This window comes from Protopterus annectens, chromosome 2.part1 (genome assembly GCF_019279795.1).
Source record: "Protopterus annectens isolate FY-2018-M chromosome 2.part1, PAN1.0, whole genome shotgun sequence".
NCBI lineage: Eukaryota > Metazoa > Chordata > Ceratodontiformes > Protopteridae > Protopterus > Protopterus annectens.
This window is the reverse complement of record NC_056729.1, coordinates 1,679,581,787-1,679,608,112: the sequence shown is the minus strand read 5'-3', so window position 1 is coordinate 1,679,608,112 and position 26,326 is coordinate 1,679,581,787. Positions and strand designations below refer to the sequence as shown.

The window sequence follows — 26,326 nt, the reverse complement described above, 5'->3', positions numbered from 1 at the left end:
TGTGTTGAGGCGATGGAAAGAGTACTTTGAGGGGTTGATGAATGAAGAGAATGAGAGGGAGAGAAGGTTGGATGATGTGGGGATAGTGAATCATGAAGTACAATGGATTAGCAAGGAGGAAGTAAGGATAGCTATGAAGAGGATGAAGAATGGAAAGGCTGTTGGTCCAGATGACATACCTGTGGAAGCATGGAGGTGTTTAGGTGAAATGGCAGTGGAGTTTTTAACCAGAATGTTTAATGAAATCTTGGAAAGTGAGAGGATGCCTGAGTAATGGAGAAAAAGTGTTTTGGTACCGATTTTTAAGAATAAGGGTGATGTGCAGAGCTGTAGTAACTACAGAGGGATTAAACTGATCAGTCACAGCATGAAGTTATGGAAAAGAGTAGTGGAAGCTAGGTTAAGAAGGGATGTGATGATTAGTGATCAGCAGTATGGTTTCATGCCAGGAAAGAGCACTACAGATGCGATGTTTGCTCTGAGAGTGTTGATGGAGAAGTACAGAGAAGGTCAGAAGGAGTTGCATTGTGTTTTTGTAGACTTAGAGAAAACATATGACAGGGTGCCTAGAGAGGAGTTGTGGTATTGTATGAGGAAGTCAAGAGTGTCAGAGAAGTATGTAAGAGTGGAGAGTGGTACAGGATATGTACGAGGGTAGTGTGACAGCGGTGAGGTCTGTGGTGGGAGTGATGGATGCGGTTAAGGTGGAGGTGGGGTTACATCAAGGATCAGCTCAGAGCCCTTTCTTATTTGCAGTGGTGATGGACAGGTTGACAGACAAGATCAGACAGGAGTCCCCATGGACTATGATGTTTGCAGATGACATTGTGATCTGTAGTGAGAGTAGGGAACAGGTGGAGGAGACCCTGGAGAGATGGAGATATGCTCTAGACAGAAGAGGAATGAAGGTCAGCAAGACTAAGACAGAATATATGTATGTAAATAAGAGGGAAGATAGAGGAATGGTGAGGATGCAAGGAGTAGAGGTGACGAAGGTGGATAAGTTTAAATACTTGGGATCAATAGTTCAGAGTAACGGTGAGTGTGGAAGAGAGGTGAAGAAGAGAGTACAGGCAGGATGGAGTGGGTAGAGAAGAGTGTCAGGAATGATTTGTGACAGACGAGTACCAGTAAGAGTGAAAGGGAAGGTCTACAAGAGGGTACTGAAACCAGCTATATTATATGGGTTGGAGACAGTGGCATTGACAAAAAGGCAGGTGTTTGAGCTGGATGTGGCAGAGATAAAGATATTAAGATTTGCACTGGGTGTGATGAGGGTGGACAGGATTAGGAATAAGTATATTAGAGGGTCAGCCCAGGTTGGAAGGTTTGGAGACAAAGCCAGAGAGGCAAGATTATGTTGGTTTGGACATGTGCTGAGGAGGGATGCTGAGTATATTGGGAAAAAGATGCTAAGGATGAAGCTACCAGGTAACAGGAAAAGAGGAAGTCCTAAGATAAGGTTTATGGATGTGGTGCAAGAGGACATGCAGGTGGTTGGTGTGACAGAGCAAGATGCAGAGGACAGAAAGAAATGGAAACAGATGATCCGCTGTGGCGACCCCTAATGGAAACAGCCAAAAGAAGATGGTTTTGTTATATTATATTGAATATTAACAGTCAATATGTGCCATATCCTATTATTTTGTTCACTTAATATACAATTTTTAATTATTTTATTTTCATTTAGAAAAATAATAGTGTGAAATGTTTTTCATGTTGAAGAATAATTAGGATCTATCCAATTAATGATAGTTCTTAATATGAAAGCTTTTATGTATGATTCCAGATCTGGAAGTTTAAATCCACCCATTTCCTAAGATCTAATATGATTTGTATAGGCTATTCTAGTTCTTTTTGGATGCCAAAGAAAGTTTAATAGAATTTTATTTCTTTCTTTCAAGATTTTCTTGTTAGGTACTATAGGAATAGCTTGTGCAATGTAACTAAGCTTTGGAAGTATTATCATTTTTATTATTTGTAATCTGTCTTCAAATCTCAAGAACATTTTATTCCATCTTACTATTAACATTTTTATTTTATTAATTATGTTGCTATAATTTGTGGCTAATGTAGATTCCAAATTATCACATAGTGTTATTCCCAAATATTTTATTATGGGAACTTGTTTTCCTATCACACAATTTGTAGTTAAGGTAAATTCTCTGTTTTTATTCAAATGTATATAATTAGATTTTCCCTTGTTAAATCTAAGTCCGGAAATATGATAAAACCTTTCCACTATTTCATCTAGTTTTTGTACTGATTTTTCCGAGACAGATAACGTGAGTAAAACATTATCAGCAAATAACATAATTTTTGAATTGAGTTGACCATATACATCTATGCCTGACATATTAGAGTTGTGGCGTACTAATGAGGCAAATAATTCAATTCCTAAGGCAAACAGGATGGGAGACATCGGACATCCCTGCTTTGTACCTTTGGTTATTTCAATAGCCTTCAAGGTAAATGGCCCAAGTTTTACATAAGCCAAATTGTTTTTATAAATATTCTTTATTAGCATAATAAAATTAGTAGGAAATTCAAACAATTCTAAACCCTAAAAAAGAAAATCCCAGCTCAACGAATCAAAGGCTTTTTCTATATCCAAACCTACTATTAGAGCTTCTTGGTTGTTTCTGTTTAGAAATTCTATGAGTGTTAGATTTCTTTGTATATTGTTGTGTGTGTCTTTTCTAAATGAATTCTGTTTGATCCTCATTTATTATGTGTCAATGATTTTTTAATTCTACTAATATTGACATGAAGATTTTATAATCATTGTTAAGTAAAGATATTGGCCTATAAGATTTACACTGTAAAGGGTCTTTGTTTTCTTTTATAATGGGTGTAATTAAGGAGTATCTCCATGAAACTGGAGTTATGTTTTGTGCTAGAATTTCATTCAAAGTTTTGTGAAACAATGATATTACTGAAGATGGAAATATCTTATACAATTCATTAATTATTCCATCAATTCCCAGTGTTTTATTACTTTTACTTTCCTTGATTTTTTTGAGTAATTTCTTTTAGAGATATTTGTTTTTAAATGTCTAACTTTAACGTTTCTGGTATTGCCTTTACCTTTACTAATTTCGGGTCTAAGTTTGATGTATTAGTTATATGTGAAATATCATTATAATGTCAGAGAAATAATGTTTAAATGCATCTAGTATATCATTTATATCCAAAACCTTTTTGTTTGTTTTTTTTTCCTTCCTTCATGTATAATGCTTGTAATATTATTTTCATTCAAATGTTTTTTTAATCTTGTTGCTAAATTATGCATATGTTTGGGTGATACTGCATAGGAACTACGTTTTATCCTTTCTACATCTATACTAGTTTTGTGAGTTAGGATTTCATTATATCGTTTAAGTCTTCCAATGCTTTTTTATGATTATTTTGTGTGTAAATAGATTAATTAATAGTGATATCTGTAATTTGTTTTTGGATGTTACATAATTCTGATTCCCACTCTTTTAGCTTGCTTTTATACCATGAAATAATTTTTCCATTTAGATAGGCTTTCATGGTATCCCAAATATTAATTACATTTATTTCAGTAGTGTAGTTTATATCTAAAAAGAATTGTACTTCTGAATCTAACCAAGGTTTATCTTGTTTTAATTTTGTAATGTAAGCTGGGATTCTTGACATAAAAATCAATTTCTTATAATCTGTATGCATTTTGAGAATTAATGAATTATGGTCTGAAAAGGGACAAGGGATTATGGAAAATGTTATTATTTTTGAATTTAGCTCTTGAGATATGAAGATTTTATCAGTTCTTGTATGTGTCCCAAATCTGTGGTCTTGGTGTGAAAATAATAATGAATTGTTCTCCCTATAACTAAATGTATCAATTAGACTTAAACTTTCTTCAAATTTCTTAAGTAGCTTCCCTATAGAACTTACACGTAAATTTATTTTGCTTGCGGTCTCTGATTTATCCAACATACAATTAAAGTCACCTCCCAAAATCAAATTTCATTTATATACTCTAGTTATTAGACACATTTGTTTTCTTATTGTCCCAACCCCAATACCTGGAAACCAATATATATTTACTAATGTTCAGAGTCTGTTGTTATATTTTACTATTACTATGGCTAGGAGTCCTTCTTTATATTCATATTTGTAAATGATTTGAGGCATAGTGACATTTTTTCCATAAAATTAAAGTTCCCCTAGTCTTCTTCTTATATGAAGAGTGAGATAAGATCATATATTCATTAGGATTCCAGCTAAAGGTATCATTTGTTTTGAAGTGAGTCTCCTAAAGAAATATTACTTGTACTTTATTTAATTTCATATATCTTAATAAATTAGATCTTTTCCTTGGATTGTTTAAACCATCAGTGTTTAAGGATAAAAATAGTCAAGTCCATTCTCAGTATTTAACTTTACATTATATTTGTTTTGTATTATATTTTGTAATATCATACCAAATGTAAAATGTGTAACTACTGTGTTAATAATTCTCATTGTAGTCAATATTTTAATTTTGGTCAAATAACTTAAAATAGAGTTTAGTTCAGGCCAATAAAAAAAAGAAAAATGCCAAAATTACTTGTATAACAACAAGTATATAAATATTTTTGTAAACCCTCTAATGGACATGGAGTGAAATACACTTCCAATCAGCTAGATGAGAAAAAAAATCTAACAGATTGCATACCATAACTAACCTCATGAAAAAAGAAAGAAAAAAAAACTAACCCCTTTCGAGCTCCAGTACACCTTTTCTCTTATCTTGGAGATTTAACAATATTAGTTATTATTTTCCCTATATAACTATTTATAATGAATTAGCATAATGTATAGAAATGAGTATTGATTTGGTAATACAATTTAATTTTAGATTATATTAGACTTCTTTTTCAGAATATAATCATCCTATCATGCACTACTTAAACATTCATAAAGTAAAATCTCATTTATAACACATTAAATGTTGTTTAACATTAGTTGTATTTAGTCTGAGAGTAGAATATATACATATTAATAGTCTCCAATATTGTGATATGACCAATATACTAATGATTATGTCAGATAAACACCCTCCTATATACTAAAAATATATTATAACTGAGTGAAGTAGATTTAGAAATGTATCAATAAGTGAAGATAAATACAGACAAGTCTATTCAGAACACTTGAATCATACTACAAAAACTATTTAGTCCATAGAATGAACCCTTAGAGTTGTATTCACTAGAGATGACAATGCAAATATGTTTGAGTGAACAATACGTCATAAATCTCTACGTATCACTCACATGCTTTCAACTTTACCTTTACAGAATTAAAGACAAATGAAAGCATAACCAGATTCAGTTTGTTTTATGTCCACCCATGAATGTAGTTGTGACAAATTAAAAGAAAAAATGAAGAAAGACAACATTAGACCAAAGTGATCACTCACTGATGATGAAATAGAAGCAATTTGTTCTAAGTGGCCATGTGAGTGAGCAATTTATAAACTTCTTAATACTAATGCATAGTTATAATATCAATTCATATTATGAGAATATCATTACAGAATATTGAACAAAGTGCTAGTCAAGACAGAGCATTACTGAAGCTGTTCTGCACAGACACAGTTCCTTAGAACCTTTATAATAGAGTGTTTATCAAAGACTGTGTCATGCAGCAAGATACAAGAGTAGGCAGACTCCCTTCTTTGTTATTAAATTGTTAGAAGTAATGACACTAAAAAATACAAAACCTATTAAGCTGAACAGTGCCTTAAGAAATCTCTCTATCTCATATCTATTTAATTAGTGTTCTACTTGAATTTCTCACCAAGAAATACAATTTACAAATCAGTCTTATTTTACTACTTGAAGTAGTAGCAGAAGCAGACCATGAAGACGTTTTCTCATGGGCCCTTTACTTTAAAGAAATAAAGATAAAATTTCAAGGTGAACTCATTTTACCAACCATCTCACTAAGAAACTGATAATCTTATTATTTAAACATTTGTTAATATTCAGTAAACATATCAGCTGCATAATAGTCAGCTATACAATTAATGTCTGAAGGATTAAAGGTAGTTTATGTTATAAATCCCTGCCTTAACCAGATGTGTAGCATACAGGTTATCATTTAGGATTTGCGTTTCTTAGGAACCTATGTCTGTAAATGTGTAATTCAAACAATTCTTGGTAGAATTAATGACATCTAAACTTCTTTATTATGCTAATTTATGTGCAATTTTACTATATGTTTCCCAGTACTTCCCCGTCATCAAGGCAACTCCCACAATACATCAACAGGCACTTGCAAGACTGTCTGAGATGCCAATTTTATGAGTTATAGAACCATGGCTTAAAGTTTTGCTGGGAATAAATCAACTGTTCATCAGAAAATAAGTACACATGCCAACACAATTTAGCAGTGCAGTTAAACAACTACTTGCATGTTGGTGTAAGAATTTTGGCTAATTACCAGCATCTTTACCACTTTACTGAAAATTGAACCCCACTTACCAAAGATTAAAAAGCACTAAAGGGTGAAGAGAGTAATCAGTAATTAACGATCTACTGTATTCACTATTTATTTGGTTACTACTTAATCAATTCAATTGAACATGTCTAGGCAGTGTGAGCAGAGGAAAATAACAACACTGCACAATACAGGGTTTACTATATTATCTAATAAAGCAATGTGCACATTATATTCAAATAAGCAGGAGTTACAAGTACAAGGTAATAAGTCCCTTTGTGGCCTCTGAAATTAGATGATTTCTGTTACCAGGTTAATGAAGTATTCAGTATAATATGTCTAAAACCTGTCTTAATTTTACTAATTATGTGCACAGAAATATGTCACAACTGCAGCTGTGTGCATCTCGCACACATATTTCCTATTTACACTTGCAACACTGTAACAGATGCTTACAAAACTATCAGACATGTCAATTTATTGGCTCACCATAGCATAGCATAGTGTATCTTATAGCCCAGGTAGGAATAATTCAGAAGTAATAAAGGACTGTGTTTACTTCAAGTGTAACAATGTAGCCTGTAATACTTCTATTACTTTTTCAATTGGATGTTATTCAATGTCACTGTAAATTCTTCTTTTTTGTGTTAGCTACATGAAAAACAGCTACTCTGTCACTGATTTCACACCTATTCTTTTTATTTATTTAAAATAAGTCAGGGTTTGTAGGTTTTAATAATCCAAAAAGCATGTTAAATGAGCTTAAAATATACTGCTTGTGCAACTGATATCACACTACAAGAGCTACCGTAACAACAGACAAGCAGGGGATTCCTTAACTGACTATTTCCACCTTAAATCTTTCATAGCAGACAAGGGAAGCTCTAACTAGTGCATGTGAATGTTTCAAATAACAGCATTGTCAGAACCCAGTAACAGAACTCTGTTTACAGTGACTCTAACTGTTTTTCCACATTTAAAAATATGGATATCTATGTTACTTTTAAAATGAGAATTTGAAGTGTGGTGAAGTCAGTAAGCCACAGAAACTATGATTAAAAATGTTCAATTCCTATTATGCAACAATGAGGTGAACTAAATATACTATTAATAAAAAGGGAGATGAGAAAAAAACATTTGTGTTTATGTTGTCTCTGTTCTTCCTTTTCATGTAACTAATTATACTAAAGTGAAAGAGGCGATATTTTACTTGAGGGCCTCACCAGATGCGCAGTAGCAAGCCCCGCCCAAAACACGCCCCGGTGCTATTTCGTAATCGGGCACTAATGAATATGCTTTCCCTCAATAGCGACACTAACATGTTTCAAATGTTATCACAACTCATAGACTAACCTGTTTACTGCTGACATTTTAAAGGGGACTGTCTCCAAATGGCTGTCTTTTTGTTATTTTTCTTTATGTACACCTATATCTCTAGAATGATTGGATATACAGTCATGAAGTTCTTTAGGAAATATTGTTGGGTTAGTTACCTGTGAAACAAATGTAGTCGTGCAGCACTGCAGCTTAACTTTTAATGGAAGAATAGGATACTATATGCCACAAATGTAAAAAGAATATAACTTAATATATATTTTCTTGAGGCTTAAATAGTACTATATGTTCATGTTTTTAAAATTTTTATTTTTGTTCCTCTGAACGGAATTGATAGGAACACTTGTGTTGTAAACTGACAGTTTCTGATATGTGGTGAGGCCATTCTGAAATTGACGTCCCCTACAAATATCAATTTATTTTCATTGCTTGGAACAAGAAACAAAGAAAAACAAAGCTGGATGGTCAGTCTTGTAAGGCACATTGTGTCCGCTAGCTGAGCCTGAAGATGCTCTCTTCATTTAATAACATCTACATCTTACAAAAACACTATAAAAATTGTCTATCAAAATAGGTAGATTCATTACCATCACTTTAAGACTGCCAATCAGTAAGGCCACTTGGATACCCATCGAAGAAAAAAAGCAGACATTTTAAATGCATCACACTTATTTCAACTATTGCGATCTGAAATTTTCTCACCTCTAGCTGCCAAACTGACGGTGATATTTTACTTTTACTTTTACATTACTAAATTTAATGGGGATATTTTACTTCTCAACAGCTGATTAGAATGCCATGTCAATCATGGCTCATTACATATGCAGACCTGGTCGTCAATCATTTACGACATGCCCACGTCTGCGCAAAATGCAAGGTGAGGCCTTCAAGTAAAATATTGCCGTGAAAGATAACATTTGAATCTGTTTTTCCTCACTGCCTATGAATGAGATGTAAGTATATTTTAAGAAGTCACTCTAAGTTATAAAACCATTTAACATTATTTTTTATTTATTTTATTTTTATTTTACATTTGTTGACTGGGATAGTCAGACTGGATATATGTCCATTTTCAGCGGAGGCCCGGGGAGAAAAGCCCCAGGACAAACTTCAACAGTTTAACAATAATAAATACAGACGATATACATTTTTGATATGTACAAAAATAGAAGACAATATCATTGATAAAGATTAACCCTTAAATAAGATAGAAAGAGAGAGTAGGTTAATAGTAAAATTGAATAAACAAATAACTTAATATGAAGTTTGAAGTTAGCCAGGCTTGTTACAGTGGCAAAGCCAGTTTAGAGCCAGATGTTGTTTAAGTTTGATTTTGAATTCAGTTAGAGAAGAGAGCAATGTAATTTCAGCTGGTAGAAAGTTCCAGATTCTGCCAGCAGTGTTAGCAAAGAGGAAGTCACCAGCTGCATTACAGGTTTTGATAGTTTGAATTAGCAATTTATTTGGAAGATCGTAGTTGTCTTGCATTGCTATAAGGGGCGATAATATTTTTAGGGCAGGTGTGTTATCAGGATATAGAAGAATTTTCTTGGCCATGATCAAAAGGTTGAACTGGATAAGGTTAGGATGTTCAAGCCAGTCCAGTTGTAAGAGATTTATACAGTGGTGTGTTCTAAAAGGCAGGCCAGTGGCAAACCTGGCTATGTGATTGTAACAGGTGGAAAGTCTGTTAAGAACAGATTTATTTACATAGGAAAGAGGGGAGAGGCATATAGAAGAGTTGAGAGTAAATGTGTGCGGGCAATGGCAATCTTAGCAGGAGGGGTTAAGAAGGCTTTTATTCTGTATAGTGACCCAAGTTTTTTATTGATATTTTTAATCACTTGTTATTTTTAATCACTAATTATCAGACACAACCACTAGATTTGTGATGGGTTTGTTGCATAAAGTATAAGTTTAAGAAAAAGTATAAATGTCTCAGAGTATAATAGGCAATATAATAGATAAAATACATACATTTTGAGATAAAGTCCAGAAGTCTATATCTTTGTTGATTCCTTGAGAGATTTGGAAGACTGTGTAGTTTTAGAATCAGTTCTTTGTTTCTTTTTCCTTACATCAGACCAAGTACTTTTTTCTGGAGATCTATTAAAGTTGGTTATCTATGTCTGCCTGGGATGACATGGTTGACAGACCACGATGCTTTGCCAGAGATGGCCTGCACCTGTAACCCTGGGATTCTGGATACTGGCTAAGGTTCTTGCTGTCCCTATAGCGCCTTTTTTAGGCAAGGTTCAAATGACAAATTCACCACCGTAACAGAAACAGGCAAGCAAAAACTGAGGGTGATGCAACTCAATGCCAGAAGTCTAAATCTCAAAATACACTCACTCGAGGCACTCCTTAAAATGGAGAACATTGATATCTGTGCAGTGACTGAGACCTGGTTCAAGGCTCCAGAGAGCACCCCTGCACTACCAGGCTATAACTCATACCACACTTTTCGGCCATGTAACCTGGACCGGAACACCAAAGGCGGAGGTATATCCATATACATTAAGGATATCCACACCTCCAGGCTAGTTGCTCAGCATAATGCAGTCAAGGTTATCCAAGTGCAACTAACTCTGGGCAAAACTGCAATCCAAATTGTAGCTTGCTACAGATCACCCACCATGCCCCAGGATTCCCACTCCTCTTTTCTTGATGTACTGGAAGATATTAGGGTTCAACCAAACATCCTAATAATGGGCGATTTCAACTACCCCACCATTAACTGGGAAAACTACTCATGTACCAACTCCTTTGCTCAATGCTTTCTGGAATTTATAAACTCCAATGCCGTGGATCAACTTATCCACACCCCTACCAGGGGCAACAATATCCTAGATCTAGTCATTACCAATATGAGTGACCGGTGTTCCACACCTGAAGTCAATACCTCATTGGTCTGATCCGACCACAAGCTAATTACCCTAGATATCCACATCCTGCCTCCACCCCCCATTAAGGAAACCATAATAAAAAAGTTTCTCCAAAGCCAACTTCATGCTTCTTAAGGCAGAAGGGATGAACTTCATGACAACCATGCAGATGGACAATACAGTTACGACTACTGAATCCTACACAATTGCACTTTATAAGCACTTACATGAGTGCATGGATCGTGCTATCCCAAAGAGAACCAAGATGCTATCCTCAAAAAAAAGGAAGCCAATCTGGTGGTCCCCTGCCATAAACAAACTGTACAACAGAAGGAAGAAACTCTTGCAAAAGAGAGTAAAATCCCACGAGTGGAAGAGCTCTCTGGTAAGCCTCAGTAAGAAGCTGCGATCCCTGATAAAATCCTACAAAGCTAGTTAAGAAAACAAAATCGCCACTGATTCTAAAGACAACCACAAAGCATTCTATTGCTATGTCAAGAATCTGAATGGCAACACTCAGATCTGCTCTGAGTTACAGCACAATGGCACTAAATATACAGACCCAACTGATATTGCCAACATCCTGGCAGATAGGTTCAGTGCTAACTTTACCCTCCTCTCACCCCCTAAAGAGCCCATCTCTATACCAGAAGAATGCAAAGTTCCTGTAATCACAGCTGCACAGGTAAAAACCACACTCTCCAAAGCCAAGAACACAGCATCCATGGGACCAGACAACATCCCAGGCTGTGTTCTACATGAACTACAGAATGAACTGGCACCCCACCTGAGTACCATGTTCAATCATAGCCTCACCTCAGGCTTTGTGTCTGCTGAATGGCGCACAGCAACGGTTATCCCACTCCACAAGGGAGGAGCCACCACAGACCCCGGGAACTACTGCCCCATTAGCCTGACGAGCCTGGTCTGCAAGGCCATGGAATGTATCATCATGGAAATTATAAACAAACACATTGGTAATCTCCAAACTCTGAATCCCACCCAGTTTGGGTTTGTAAAAGGCAGATCATGTCTCCTAAACCTGATAGACTTCTTTGAAGCAATCAACAAAGCTGTAAACAAGGGTAAGGTGGTTCACACAGCCTATCTAGATCTTGCCAAGGCTTTTGACACCATCCCCCACTCTGGAATTATAGATAAACTCACTAAACTAGGTATAAATCTCTATGTCACAAGATGGGTTGCCAACTGGCTCACTGACAGAACCCACACTGTGAAAGTAGCAGACTCCAAATCCGACTTCAGACCAGTGACAAGTGGAGTACCACAGGGTTCAGTCCTGGGTCCTCTCCTGTTTAGTATCTACTTCTCTGAAGTACAGGCTAACACAGAAGGTCTTTGGCTAATGAAGTTCGCAGATGACTGCAAATTAGGAGCCATAATCGAAACTCCAAACGATGTGGACATCCTACAAAAGGGCCTCACTGAGACAGATGCCTTGTGTCAAAGCCATGGCCTCAAGCTCAGTGCCAAAAAGTGCATTGTCATCCCCTTTGGTAAAAACTCTGTACCCATGAACTACAACATAGACGGTAGTATACTTAACACCAAAAGTGTGATAAGAGACCTTGGGACACAGATGGACAGTAGTTTCTCCTTTGATAATCACATCGTCACAGTAGTCAGGAAATCCTTCTACATGGCACACCTCATCACAAAAGGTTTCTCATCCAGAAAAAAAGAGATCATTGTTCCCCTCTACTCATCACTCATTAGACCCATTGTAGAGTACAACGCCCCTTTTGGTATGTATGTCACAAGACATCTCCAACAACTGGAAAGGCTGCAGAAATACCTCACAAAGAGGATTACCGGCCTCAAACAGATGCCCTACGCTGACCATCTGAAAAAACTCCAGCTTTACTCCAACGCATATCGCCTACTCAGAGGTGATCTCTGCCTAACATACAAAGCTATGTCAAACCCAGAGCTGTTGGACATGTTCCACTTAAAGAAATCCCAATCCTTCTAGGGACCTAAACCTTGTCACCACAATAAACAGAACATGCCGGAGGGATAGATTCCTGTCCCATAGACTTCCCATACTCTGGAATAAACTACCTATCTATATCAAACAAAGCTTCTCATTAGCACTCTTCAAGAAAAATCTTGATGATTGGATGGCAAATAGGAAATTCACCCCGGGAATCACCTCTGTGGCTCTGCTCGACAGTGGCACAGGAAAATAATTTTCTTGGGTGGCAAAAGCCAGGGTACCTTTTTGGCTGGGCTTGTATAGGCCCCAGGGCCAATAGCCTAGTACCTACCTATGAACCTATGGTGGAAACAGTCCAGTCCATTTCTTCAGGAATTGTGATGATATTATTATTCTTGATGAAGGTAGAAGCTTCTTCAATGTTGTTAAAGTTTCTCAAGTAATTTGAATAGAAAATTCTGATTCTAGCAGGATATACCATCTGCGCTTTTATTTTATTTTGTTTGAGAAGTTTCACTAATGGCCAAGTTTATTTCCTTGTTTCTAACACTTTTGCAAAATAATCATTGTCAAATCTGATCTGACTTTGTTTATATGTTATGGGACTTTTTCTCCAGGCTGTTTTTAAAATGAGCTCTTTATCCAAGAAGTTCAGGAACTTTGCCACAATTGATCTTGGTGGTGCATTAGGTGAAGAGGGTATAGATTTTTCTAGGCTCTGTGAGCTCTTTCTATTCCATTTGATAATCCCTCTTTTAAATCAAGCACTTCAAGAAGCCAGGAATTCAAAAAGGTGATGATGTCTTCTTCTCCCTCAGTTTTTTCTGGAAGGCCAAATATTCTTATATTAGTTCTCCTCTCCCTTTTCTGTAAATCATCCACTTTACTAAGTAGCCAGTTATTTTGGTGAAGTAAGAATTCTGTCTGATTTTCCTCTTCTTTGAGTCTTCCATCGATGTCATTTAGTGATGTCTCCATATCAAGTAATTTACTTTGTTGTTGCTGCAGTATTTCTTTTAGTACATATGTTTGCTTTTGGCAGTTTTCCTTGAGACTTTCCAAATTATCAGTGAATCTATCCATTTCCAATGACAGTTAATGTAATGTGGAAGACATCAGTTGTATCTCCTTCTTCAGAGTGGTTTCTGAGTGAGAATTCTTTAAACTGGCCATTACCAAACAGCTGTGTTGTTCTCCAGCATATTTTGAGAGGAAAAACTCAATAATATTTCTTGAAATTTGGTAGAGTTATAGTTCTTACGTTCCTTAATATTTTTTTTTTCTATTTCTGGTTAACAACAATAATTTTTTCCCTGTTTTCTAGCACTGTTTTGTGGAGCTCTAAAAAATGCTGCTTATCTGTTTGCCATCTAGGCTCCGCCCCCTGCACAAAGTTATTTCTGACAATGGCACACTGCAGTTTACAAGCCAACAGTTGAAAAGATTTGCTGAGGAATGGGACTTTACTCATGTCACAAGTAGTCCAGAGTACCTGCCGTCAAATGGTTTGGCAGAATGTGCAGTTCAAAGTGCAAAACAGTTACTTGAGAAGTCAAAATGAGATAATAGTGATGTTTTCCTGAATCTCTTGAATCTCAGAAATGTTCTTCTTGATAAACATCTTGGTTCACCTGCTCACAGACTTCTGTTCAGGCAAACCAGAACCACATTACCAATCAGTAGTCAATTGTTGGTTCCATGTGGCAAGAACAACAGATCACTGAAAGTCAATCTGTTGAAGAGGCGCCTAACCCAGAAGTCCTACTGCGATAAGACCAGTAAACCACTCAATCCATTATGAGAGGGAGAAGTGATAAGGATGCAAACATCCAAAGGTTATGATCGGATTGGTGTCGTGAAGAATATTTGTCCAGAGCCAAGATCGTACATTGTGGAATCAGGAAAATTTTTAGGTGAAATCAGAAGCATTTGAGACCAGTGTCCGAGCCTATACCACAGCACATAGCCTGTAAGAAAGGCTCTTTATCTCAGAGTTGAGTTGTTCGGTGTTCCAATTCCAGAAGAAGTTTCAGAGGACATTCCTGTTTTTGTGACGAATCCAGAAGTTCCTGATAAGGATTGTGCACTGCAGACTGTCCCTGTTGCTACATTTCATCCCAACTGTTATGTTACGAGATATGGTCAAATCTGTAAATCCTGTAGCAGATATGAAGCAACTTGGACATAAATATTGTGTTTTGTTTCTAATGTACATAGTAATGCATGTCTAGCTCTGATATTGTTTTGCATAAAAGGCAATCTTTTTAAGAGGGAGGATGTAGATCAATATGTGTGTATATACCTTTAAGACACTATGCAAGGGCTTGCACAAGTTCAAGCCCTTGGATACTGAGCATGTGCGAGCCTGACTGCCATTTTGTAGTTAGCTGTTGAGATGTAAGCATGTATATATGTAAGGTCTGTCTGTTAACTAGTTTGTTCATAGTTAATGATGCTGCTATCCATCCTGACGTGTTTCTATGTATTAAAACATTTAAACAAAACCCCAAGCCTTCTTGTTATTTGTATTAAAGATGTTTGAGTGACACTCACTACTGTAGACACATGATGGTCAAAGGCTAGATTACTATGTGTGCTCCTAAGTCCCTGACTATTGGGTCATCTCTAAGGGGTGTGTTGTCAATATGATAGTTACCAGGGGTGGATGACTTCCTGAAGGATACTATTATGCATTTCTTGGCATTTAGATTTGGACCATGGCTTTCACACCATTTGTTTTTCTGTGTCAGCTCCTCCTGGAGAACGTTTGTGTCGGTGTGGGATTCAATGACAGCTCCTAATTAGTAATCATCTGCAAATTTAGTCAGCCAGAGACCACTGACATTGGCCTTGATTTCAGTGAAGTAAATGCCAAAAAGGAGTGGCCCAAGGACTGATCTCTGAGGGACTCCACTTGTGACTGGCCACTTTGTAGAGGTAGACCTCCCAATTCTAACTTCCTGGGTCTTGTCTGTGAGCCAGTTAACTATCCACCGAGTGACAAACGAGTTTGTACCTAAACTCTTGAGTTTGTCAACAATGCCCTAGTGGAGTATTGTGTCAAATGCCTTGGCCAGGTCAAGGTAGGCAATGTGAACCATTTTGCCCTCATCCTTCTCTTTAGTGACCTTCTCAAAAAAGTCCACCATGTTGAGTAGGCATGATCTGCCCTTGATGAAACCAAACTGGGTTGGGTCCAGTGTCTGGATTCATAGGTTCATAGGTTCATAGGTGGAGGTTTACTATATCACTATTGATCATTTCCATGATACTTCTTCCCATGGCTTTACATATAATACTAGTGAGACTTACAGGTCTATAGTTTCCAGGGTCTGTAGATGGACTGCCTTTGTGCAGAGGGATGACTGTTGCTGTTCTCCATTCATGAGGAATGAAGCCTGTTTGGAGGCTATAGTTAAATAGCAATTCCAGAGGCCCTAATAGGTCAAGTTTCATGCTATTTAGAAGGCATCCTGGGATATTGTCTGAGGCCATTGATTCAGTGTTCTTGGCCTTAGAGAAACCATTAAGGACCTGTTCCCTAGTGATAGCAGGGGGAGTTATATTTGATGGTATTTCCTGAGGGAAGGTTGAGGGGGAGAGAGGGGTAAAGCTGGAGCTCAATTTATCAGCCAGTAGGTTTGATATATCTTCTGGCTCAGTATAGGTGGCTCCATTTACAATGCGCTCTGCACACAATTGTGTATTGCCTTTGAGGTTGTGGACATAGCTAAGGAATGCCTTGTGGTTGTCTTTGGCCTATTTGGAGAACACATAACAAGGAGGACTATGATCAAGAAAGCCCAGATGATAATTATTTTTAATACAGGGAGCTTTACCCGCTCTTATTTACTACAAACATTCGAGAGAAAAATATAGGAACACTAAGTGCTTTACAGCTCTGAAAGCTGTAACACACCACTACCACACAGAGAGAGGATACTGCAGGACAGCAGTGAGAAGAAGAAGAAAGACCTTTAAAACATAGTCAAACCCTTCATTCAGGTAAAACAATGATGTAAAGCTCTTTGCAGTTTTTGCCTCTGTCTTATAGTGGTCACTGTGCACTGTTAATGCCCTAGTATAAGACTAAAGCCTAAAAAAGGTGAAGAGATCTGTAACAAAAGCTTCTTAAGCACCTTTATGACATCAAAAAGGTGCTTAAAAAGTCTGTCTTTTTCCTAATTTCAGAGAGTAATCATGGTGCTCTCTGCACGCCACTGTAATTTCAGTACATAAGCTGTGAGTAATGGGTTATAATTTATACCTATTTTATGCATATTTTATTGACTAGGATGCTCATGTGCTAATAATTTCTGAGTCGGCTGCCATGTATGCCATGCAAAGAGAGTATACTGGTATAGTTTAAAATAAAGCAGTTGTTGTGAATAACGTAGATTTATCCCAGCAATATAAGACAGTAAATGAGGGTAAAGGCAGTATTTGATTAATTTAGTTATACTACATTAATAGATTATCAAAGAATAGTAATTTATTTTAATATGTTCCAGCCTATAGTATTTAGTTTTCATTGGAATTACCACTTGATTAGTGAATGTATTTAATGTATTAGGACTACTGGAAAGTACAGGAAATAGGGGTGGTATTCCTTTAACTAGAAGATGCGAACACTGTTCTTATTGTAAGTTTATTAACATGGAAAATGTGGGAACATTGACAACTGCAGAGAGTTAGTGCTGCTTCAGGTACTAACAGAACAGAATAAGTGATAAAAGTGCGGGCACAGTCTTGTAGACTAATTAGGCAGCATCCCTGATGCAACAGCATTTATTTAAGTCAACCAGATGAGATTTAAGTTTATTTTGTATTTTGCTTGTGTTGTATATACATGCCAACTGTTTTTGAGAATGCCATTTCAGTTATTGTCAACTTGAAAGGTGGCTTGGCTAACAGTAATGTCTCACTACTGTGGTATGCGTATGGTTGTTACCTCTCTTAAATTGTTTGCATTTTAAGGATGTGTGACATCTCACATTAAGTAGTTTATGAGTACATTTTTTTTAAAATGGATGCTCTAGCCTGCACTGGCAGCCATTTACATTAGTTATAGCTGTACAAAGGGGTTCCCTTTGACTTGCAAGATGAATGAATCTTAAGTATCTTATTTTCCGTTGTTTGAATTAATCTGAAGTTCAGGGCAGATACATTAAGGAAACAATTGGAAGACCATATCTGATTGTGTGTAACAGGACATTTATAGGGATGATACAGAGCTTTTCTCTCAAGGCTTTGCTGAAAAGGGACAGCTTGTCTATCCAGTTGAACCATCCCGGTAAACAAATCCAATAAATAAAAACAGCAAATAAGAGCAGCAGAGACAACCACGGACATCAAAAAACGCCAGTTTCCACTATATGTAAAAAAGAAATATATTTATTGTGCACAACGGTTAGTGCTTTTTACAATTCGCTTCTTCAGACCAAAAACGCACATAAACAAATAGCCTGCTTATAAAACACAAAATATCCAATCATTACACCCAATTAATCAAACACTCGCTTTCTTAAAGCCACAGTAATATAAACTGTACAATAATACATTAAATGCATTTCATATAAAAACCACAGCAAAAAAACAGTATCATAATACATTAAATACATTCACTAATCAAGTGGTAATTCCAATGAAAACTAAATACTATAGGCTGGAACATATTAAAATAAAGTGCATAACTATCAATTATATAAAACTCTAAGCAGATATATAGTTCATGTGACAGATACTATAAATCGGGGAAAAAGACTAAATCAACCCTATACTAAATGTAGGGTAATCAAGAGGAAAATATAGTTACATTCTTATTTGACTACTATCCTCCTTGACTTTAAGATAGGTCTTAAAGAAGCTCTCTCATTGAGATCTCTACCCCTGTCTGCTTTCAACCTCAAGATCCAGCATGTCTCCCTTTTCTCAATACCATTTCTAATGTCCCCTTCATGTGCAGTGAGTAATATAACGTCAATGACCATAAATCTAAAGTGATGTTCATCCCCACTAGCCATGCCGTGTTTCGCTAGTGCATTAGTATTTAATTTCACCCTAATGGCATATAAATGTTCCCTTATCCTGTTTTTAAAAAATCTATTTGTTTTGCCAATGTAGAATGATCTGCATGAATTACAAACAGCTAAATACACCACATGCAAGGTATTACAGTTGGCAAAAATAGGGAACCTAAACTTTTTTCCCATGTCCGGGTGAATAAACATACCACTAGAGTCTATATAATCACAGTAGTTGCATTGTCCACAAGGGACCGTACCCTCTCCTGCCCGTCCCACGTGGAGTTCCTATCATGAGAATGACACAGCATCCTCCTCAGGTTAGGCTTATTTTTAAACCTGAACTTGGGTCTGTCTCCCACTATCTCATGAATATATGGATTCGTGGTGAGTATGCCCCAGTATTTGTTAATGGCCTCATATATCAAGCCATTATCTGTAGTGAAATACATGGGAACCTTGACCACTGTGGATGAAACAACACCAGAACTAACTGCTGATGGCTCTCTTGGATGTGAGAAATAGGGGCTGGCTCTATTATGTCTCAACTCATGAATTATAGACAACCCTTTGTGGACCTCCATTTCACCATACCCCCGTTCCATAAGCCTGCCTTCCAGCGTGTTAAGCTCATTAAGATAACCCGTATGTGATACACTGTGGTGTGAAGCTCACATTCCCTGCCCTCTAATGATATTCCTGAAGATAAACTGGGGATGCATACTCCATGTATGAAGTAACGTGTTCCTATGGCACTCCTTCCTGAAGACACCTGTATTAATAAGATCACCCTCCAGTGTCTCGACATAGATGTCTAAATATTCTACCCTACTTAGGGAATAGGTCATAGTAAATCATCACATACAGGAATTCTCAGTTTTAAGAAAAATGTTCAAAGAAAGAGGGTACCCAAGTGACTTGTTGGATAAAATCATTACTGAGGTCTGGGCGGGCAGGCAGAACAAATTTACACCCATCGTTAGTTTGGTTTTAGCTGACAGGAAAATTCTGTGACTAGGGCTAGCAGTTCCAGTTTCCAACTGGGTAACAATATGTTAATGCACTACACCACTGACTCTAAGGAAATTGAAAAAATTATTTGTAAAAACTGGACATTATTACAAGGGTGTAGTGATATTTGTCAGTTATTCAATACTAGACCGACGTTTACATATAGAAATATGACAAATTTTAAAGGACTACTGGAAAGTACAGGAAATACGGGTGGTATTCCTTTAACTAGAAGATGTGAACACTGTTCTTATTGTAAGTTTATTAACATGGAAAAGAATGGTAAAGTGCTGAGGAAAATAAAAGTATGGAACAGACAAAAAGTGTTGAATTGCAATGCACAAAGGATTATTTATTTAGCTACCTGTTGCACATGCGATGCATTTTATATTGGATAGTGCTCAACCAGGTAAAATTCAGCAAATAACAGAAGAAACCAAGTCAGTCAGTTAGCAGCACAGCAAACACCTTTTAATCCACAAAGATAAAATCCACAAGTAATGGTTAAGCGCTTTCATCTGACATAACAGACATCTTCAGAACCAAGTTACTCAATCAAATTAACAATTAAATAGCAGAGCCAGTGCTTCCTGTAAGCCAATACATTTGCTTTCAGCATGCCGGTCTTAAAGCACTTTTACAACACATTTAAAATGTATTTAAAATGTTTCTAAAACATATTATTGCTAAAAACAAAACATTAAACTTGTTGTGCCTTTCTTCTTAACTCACTAACAATTAAAATACTCTCATTTAGTCCTGGCGGATAGGTAGCATCAAATTTAAGCTGCCATTTCATTTCTTTATGCAGCAATCTATTTTCCCAGTCCCCAGTGACATCTTCCATTGAGAGTTGTTCCAAAATCAAAAAATTTAATTTTTTAAAACCAGTACAATATACAGAGTGTCTAGCTAGTGCACTTTGACTATCCTTTTTCTTTATACTGTACACATGCTGATAAATTCTTTGCTTCAATGAATTAATAGTTTTACTGTGTGGATTTCAGTTTGTAGTTCTTTAACATAAACTGATCAGACTGTGTACAAAGGAAGTATATTCAGCAAATGTTGCTAGGCTGCATCCTTCCCTGTTCATGTGCATTTCCAGGAGCTTAACTGATTAAACATGGAGAATATTTCTGAACACAGTATATCATTGACAAATATCATTTTTTGCAAGGGGCATACTAGCTGTTTTTTATACTTAAGAAATTTTAAAGGATGTTTTTGCTTGTTTCTTGTTTTTTGTTTTTTTAAAGAAAAAGTTATTCCTTGTCTTATTTATTAATAGTAGAATATTTCAGATAGTAGCCAACAGTATATGTCTGAGTGAAGGTGTGTGTGCATAGCCGGCCTTAGGCATAGGCCAACTAGGTGGCCGCCTAGGGCGCCGCACTAGCAGGGGTGTTTTTCCAGTATTTATTTAATGTAGGTAGACCTGGATGGGGGCACCGGGTGGTGTGGTGGGGGGTGCCGTGGAGCCCTTTTGCCTAGGGCACCAGTTGACCTAAGGCTGCTTCTATGTGTGTGTGTGTGTGTGTGTGTGTGTGTGTGTGTGTCTGTCTGTGAATCAATGTATAATGTTTGTTTGTATGTGTGTACAAGTATGTGTATCTTTGAGTCTGTAAATGTTTGTGAGACTGCATGAATGCATGCATGTGTGTGTATATATATATATATATATATATATATATATATATATATATGACTGTGTGTGTGTGTGTGTGTGTGTGTGTGTGTGTGTGTGTGTGTGCACAAATATGCATATGTGTACCTCTTTTTGTCCTAGTGTCTGTGAGTTTTGGATGACTTTTTGTGTGTGTCTGTCTGTCTCTCTGTCTGTTTAACCTAGATCCCAGTAAGCAGCATTTGGCATTGGGGTAGGTAGGCTGATGAAGTTGTGACATTCTCCTTTATATTTTATCATTCAGCACTTATTTTATTAACGAGTTACAGAATAAGTGCTTTTTGAAAATAGCCAAAACTATATGTCTCTGACTTGAAGTGTTCCCTGTAGAGCTGTGACATTTTATTTTGCACTTTATAGCAAGGGACAAGTAATATACAGTATTTTAAATAATTCTGTGAAGTCTTTGTCATTGTAGTACTTTCTACATCTGTGACTTTCTGCTTTACATTTTATTACATAAAACACACACTGACAGCCTTAACTCTTTTCAGTGATAAGCACTTTAACTGAAATGTATTTCTTTGACTGTGTCTGTTACATGGGGTGGGAGAGTTAAAGTGTAGTTGCAATATTTTGCATTGCACCTTATAGCAATGGGGCAGAGATACTAAATTGCTTGGCAGCACTGAAACTCTTGGCTTATAGCTTTGCAGTTTGCGACCTCTTTTGACAGTGGTCAAAAGAGCTGTCAAGCCACAATATTTGACCGGTGTTTGGACAATTGTCATTAGTGCTGTCAAAGTGCAGCAACGGGGTCTGCTGTTTCACTGGCAGGATTGAATCTAGTATTAGAGGGCACCCAATCAGCCTTCAAGGTAATATAATAAGACATAATTGTTGATCCCTCACCATTAAGATGTCATTCCCATTATCCACTCTATGAAGAGTAGCCACAGCGCTGTGTCTAGAACTAAAGCCGTGTCTAGCTCTATCATTAGACTGATATGAGTCAAGTAGGTCACTGGATACTTATGTGAGATAAGAGAACAGCTGTATGTATACCATTGTTTCAGTAACTTTACTGACAAAAGATAGATTACAAATAGTACCAGAGCATTGGATCAGGGGTGGCTTGTGAGCACACAGGTTGCTACTTTCGGTTTTAGAGTAAATGGAAATTTGTTCCATCAAGGATGACCACACAGTTTAGTGCATCACTGAACAGATAGAATGCAGACAGGATTTGTAACCACAGCAGTTATAATGAGCTTTCAGCACATATACAGTAAAGCTGAAACAATTACCATGACACCCCATAACTGATATAAAGGTCAGCCTAGTAAAAGGCTGGGCTCTTCACAGCTGAGATGCCACAATGTACTAAAACTGTATCTAATGGGAGAGAGTGCCTAATACTTGCTACCAAAGCTTTTCAGGTAGTAAGACTAGCTGTGCTGCAAAGTTTACTGACCCAAAAATTGTAGCCAGGCCATTTGATGCTGCAGAAATTCAGAAATCAAGCTGGGCAAGAACTTTGCCTTCTTATATGGGATATACAAGGCTTCCCATAGTAGGCATCCAAACTAAGCTTGTCCTCTGTGAAGAAAGTTATTTTTTCACCCAGCTTATGGCAGAAAATGGCTCCTGGGGCAGCCCACTTGCTGGGCTAGTAATAAACAAATCTCCTCCATTTGCTTCCAGACTGTGTTCCTGTCTGTGCAGCTGAAGTCTGCTGTGGTCAAGCTAAGGATCCTGTGCTACAACAGACATGGAATGTGTATGTTACAGGATCAAAAGGTCCAGAATGCCAGATAAGTCCCTGTTATAGACCACCACTGTCAAATCTAGAAAATCACATAAGCTGATCCACTGAGGCCTAAAACTGGAAACAAGCTCCAGCACAATCTCCATGGCATCAAGATCAAGTTCAGAGTGTGTGTCCTCTTAATATGAGACAGAGGCAATAACCTGGTGAAACTGTAGCTCTCCATAACATGGAGAATTTATATGGCAACTTCCACTGATTTAAAACCATCCATGATTAACTACTGTGGGTAATTTTTCTTTGTGTCAATGAGTATATCTGCATACACTGGCAGAAAGACACCCAAATACCAATGTGGCCAAAACATAAAGAGAAATCTGAAATCCACTGCTGCTACAAAGACATACTCAAAGAAGTTTATCCATTCAGTTTACCTGTGTCAGTTCAAGCTGTGACGTATGACAAATAGCAGCTGTGTTACTGGTACCTTCCCTAGGAGTCTGAATAAAAGAAAGTCCATGGAGGAAAGGAAGCTGATTTACAGTCCAGAGGTGTCCATGATGAATACCATCGCCTCATTTCAAAGCAAGCCCAAAATGATGCTGACCTTGTTTTTATGGGAATCTCCCCATTCACATGCAGGATGTTAAGCATACAGTCATTACCTACTTCTATAGCAAATAACAATAAACTGTCACTGTTATGGGAATCTAGTTTTCAACCACTTACCTCCAGGATCGGGCAAAAATCTAGAAATAACTAGGGACACTACTTTGAAATATTAGTACTATTAACTTGAGAAGTTGACAAAAAGTGAATGTGAATTAGCATGCATTTTCTGAAGTAAAAGATATCCACAACTCAGATTACTGTCATTATTTATTAAGTGCAGTCCACCACCTTTTCACAGAAAATTGGCAGTTTTAGAGCAGATTAGGAGGAACAGAATAACATGTTGGGTCAAATGACTGACATCCCAGAAAACAGAGACAGCTGAATGGTGGACTAAAGGGCATAGTGTCCATAACCAAATGAGTATGGTTTGTCTATTGTGTCAGTTACAACTTAAAGCCCTCACATTGTATGTTATAAGTTAAAAGACAGCTTAAAAGAAATGCACTCAGAATTCTTTTGTTTAATGTTAACATTTTGTTTCAGTAAGGAAACTAGTCTTACAAAGTAAGGGAGAATGCAGCATTGAATGCATGACTGTATAAACCAGGAAGTACGTGTATACTGAATATATGCATGTGCATAAACCAGAAAACAAGTGTCCTAATTTTACACTTCATGATCTTTTTTTCTTTTAAATGTAGAATTTCAACTTGCTAAAAGACTAGGAAACCACAAAATGACCTGGAGCAGGAAGACTATATGCACCGCTGTTCTATCCCCTTCTGCAAAACTTCCGTTGTGGGAGCTTGTTTGGCTGCAAGGTATATTAGCCACAAAAAAAATCATGTCAGTGAAAATTTGAAGATCCTCAGTCCTCCCATTTTATGACATAAACTTTATGTCAGTTTAAAAGACTCGCTATGGGTTCTCCTTGTTTTACTGAGGTACCAGTTCTTTTAACCTGCATACTGTTGTTTAATGATAACATTCTCTTCAATAAAGAAAACAGTCATACAAAATAAGGAAAATAAATTATTGAACATTTTTATGTACAAGCCAGCAGCTAAGTGTTAACATTCTTTATTTCATGATCATTTTTTTTCTTTTAAATGTTTAATTTCAACTGGATGAAATAGTAGGAAAACCACAAGATGTTCTGCATCTGGAAGATTATGTGTGCACCCAATATAAACTCTTCTGTGTTTTGTAAAAGTAAAATTGTCTTCTTGAAATTACTTTCATTGCTGTTAACGCCTTTGTAACAGTTTTTTAGGCTATGTTGTCTCTGTCCGAATGGTTTTGCTTAACTGGACTGGAGTGCACTTTCATTTGTCCAGTCAAGAAAAGATGTATGCCTTTTAAAAACAAATGCAGGAAAGTTATTTTCATTGTTGTATTTCACCATTGGGCCAGGGCCATGGCTGAAAAGATAACAACTAAAGCACTGAAGAGTAGGTGTTGTAGTCTGAAAGTAACTACCACTTTTATCTTTTTCGGACCCAGAGTAGAAAGCACTGAGCTCTTTTTTAGAATGGAAGTATGCTTCTCTGCATTTTTTTCTTTTTTAATTTTTTGTGCCAGTTGTGTTCACACTAAGAAGCATAAATCACTGGTGTAAAATTTTATTTGTTGTGTCATTTTTCATTTAGACTTGTAACTATTTTGTATAAAACACTGCATGTTTCTATTAACCACAGCTTAAACATAATCATTCAATTAACATTTGACAGACAAGTGCAATGTGAGGAAAGGGACGACAGACCTTCTATGTTTAGGCCAGGAAGTAAATTAACAACTGCTGGGTACAGATACTCCTTCCAGTTTTCCCCCTGAAAAGTCTAGTTATGACATTAAGCAGTAATACAGGAAGACTGAAGACACAGTTGTTACTGATACTGTTTGAACTCTACTTGCTATTAAAATAACCAATATCATTATCACATTATCCTTTTGTTTTCTGCAAGACAGGACATCTGAAGGAACCAGCTGTAGAAACTTATGTTCTCCAATCACCTTATCTTTTGACGCTGTCCATAGGTAGGTAGTTACTACTCATATGTTCCTGCTGCACCAGCATGTTTGATAATGGTAAAGTGACTTGTTCAGAGTCACATAGCAGGTGCATAGATTAGTACTATGCTAACTACCCTCGTAGGTCATTTTAAGGCTAGCCAATTACCTCATGTGAGAATCAAACCCTGCACTTTATGTCTGTAAGGTAAATTTATTTATTTATTTACATTTATTTACATTTGTTGACCTGGAGTGTCCAACTGGACGTAGGTCCAGTTTCAGTGGAGGTCTGGGGAGAAAAGTTCCACATAAATGTGTAAATACCTTAACTATTATGCCAACCTCTCAAATCCTGGGCTACAGGAAGCGGCTTATTAGCAGCACATTACCTTAATTTGCAGTATTAGTTTTGTGTGTGTGTGTGTGTGTGTGTGTGTGTGTGTGTGTGTGTGTGTGTGTGTATAAATCAGTGCACTACCTTAGTAAGCAAATGAAATTAAAAAAGGAGAGAGATCTGACCGTAGTGGGTCATTGAGCTAGATCAAAGACGGTGGGGGGGGGGGGGTTCAGTCATGACCAAGTTACAATACAACAGAGCATGTGAATTAAAAGATTTTTTTCCTATTATTATTAACAATA

General features: G+C 36.8%; 1 long non-coding RNA gene across 2 annotated transcripts in view; it reads left to right on the top strand.

Annotated features, from left to right (window-relative positions):
• LOC122794789 overlaps window positions 1-25,349 on the top strand; it is a 340,315-nt gene extending 314,966 nt beyond the window's left edge. The window contains exon 4 of one of the 2 annotated variants that reach the window (XR_006363701.1): window positions 24,376-25,349. This is a non-coding gene — a long non-coding RNA (uncharacterized LOC122794789). The remainder of the gene's footprint in view (window positions 1-24,375) is intronic. The other variant, XR_006363702.1, reaches the window with a different exon arrangement.
• Window positions 25,350-26,326: the final 977 nt, after the last annotated feature.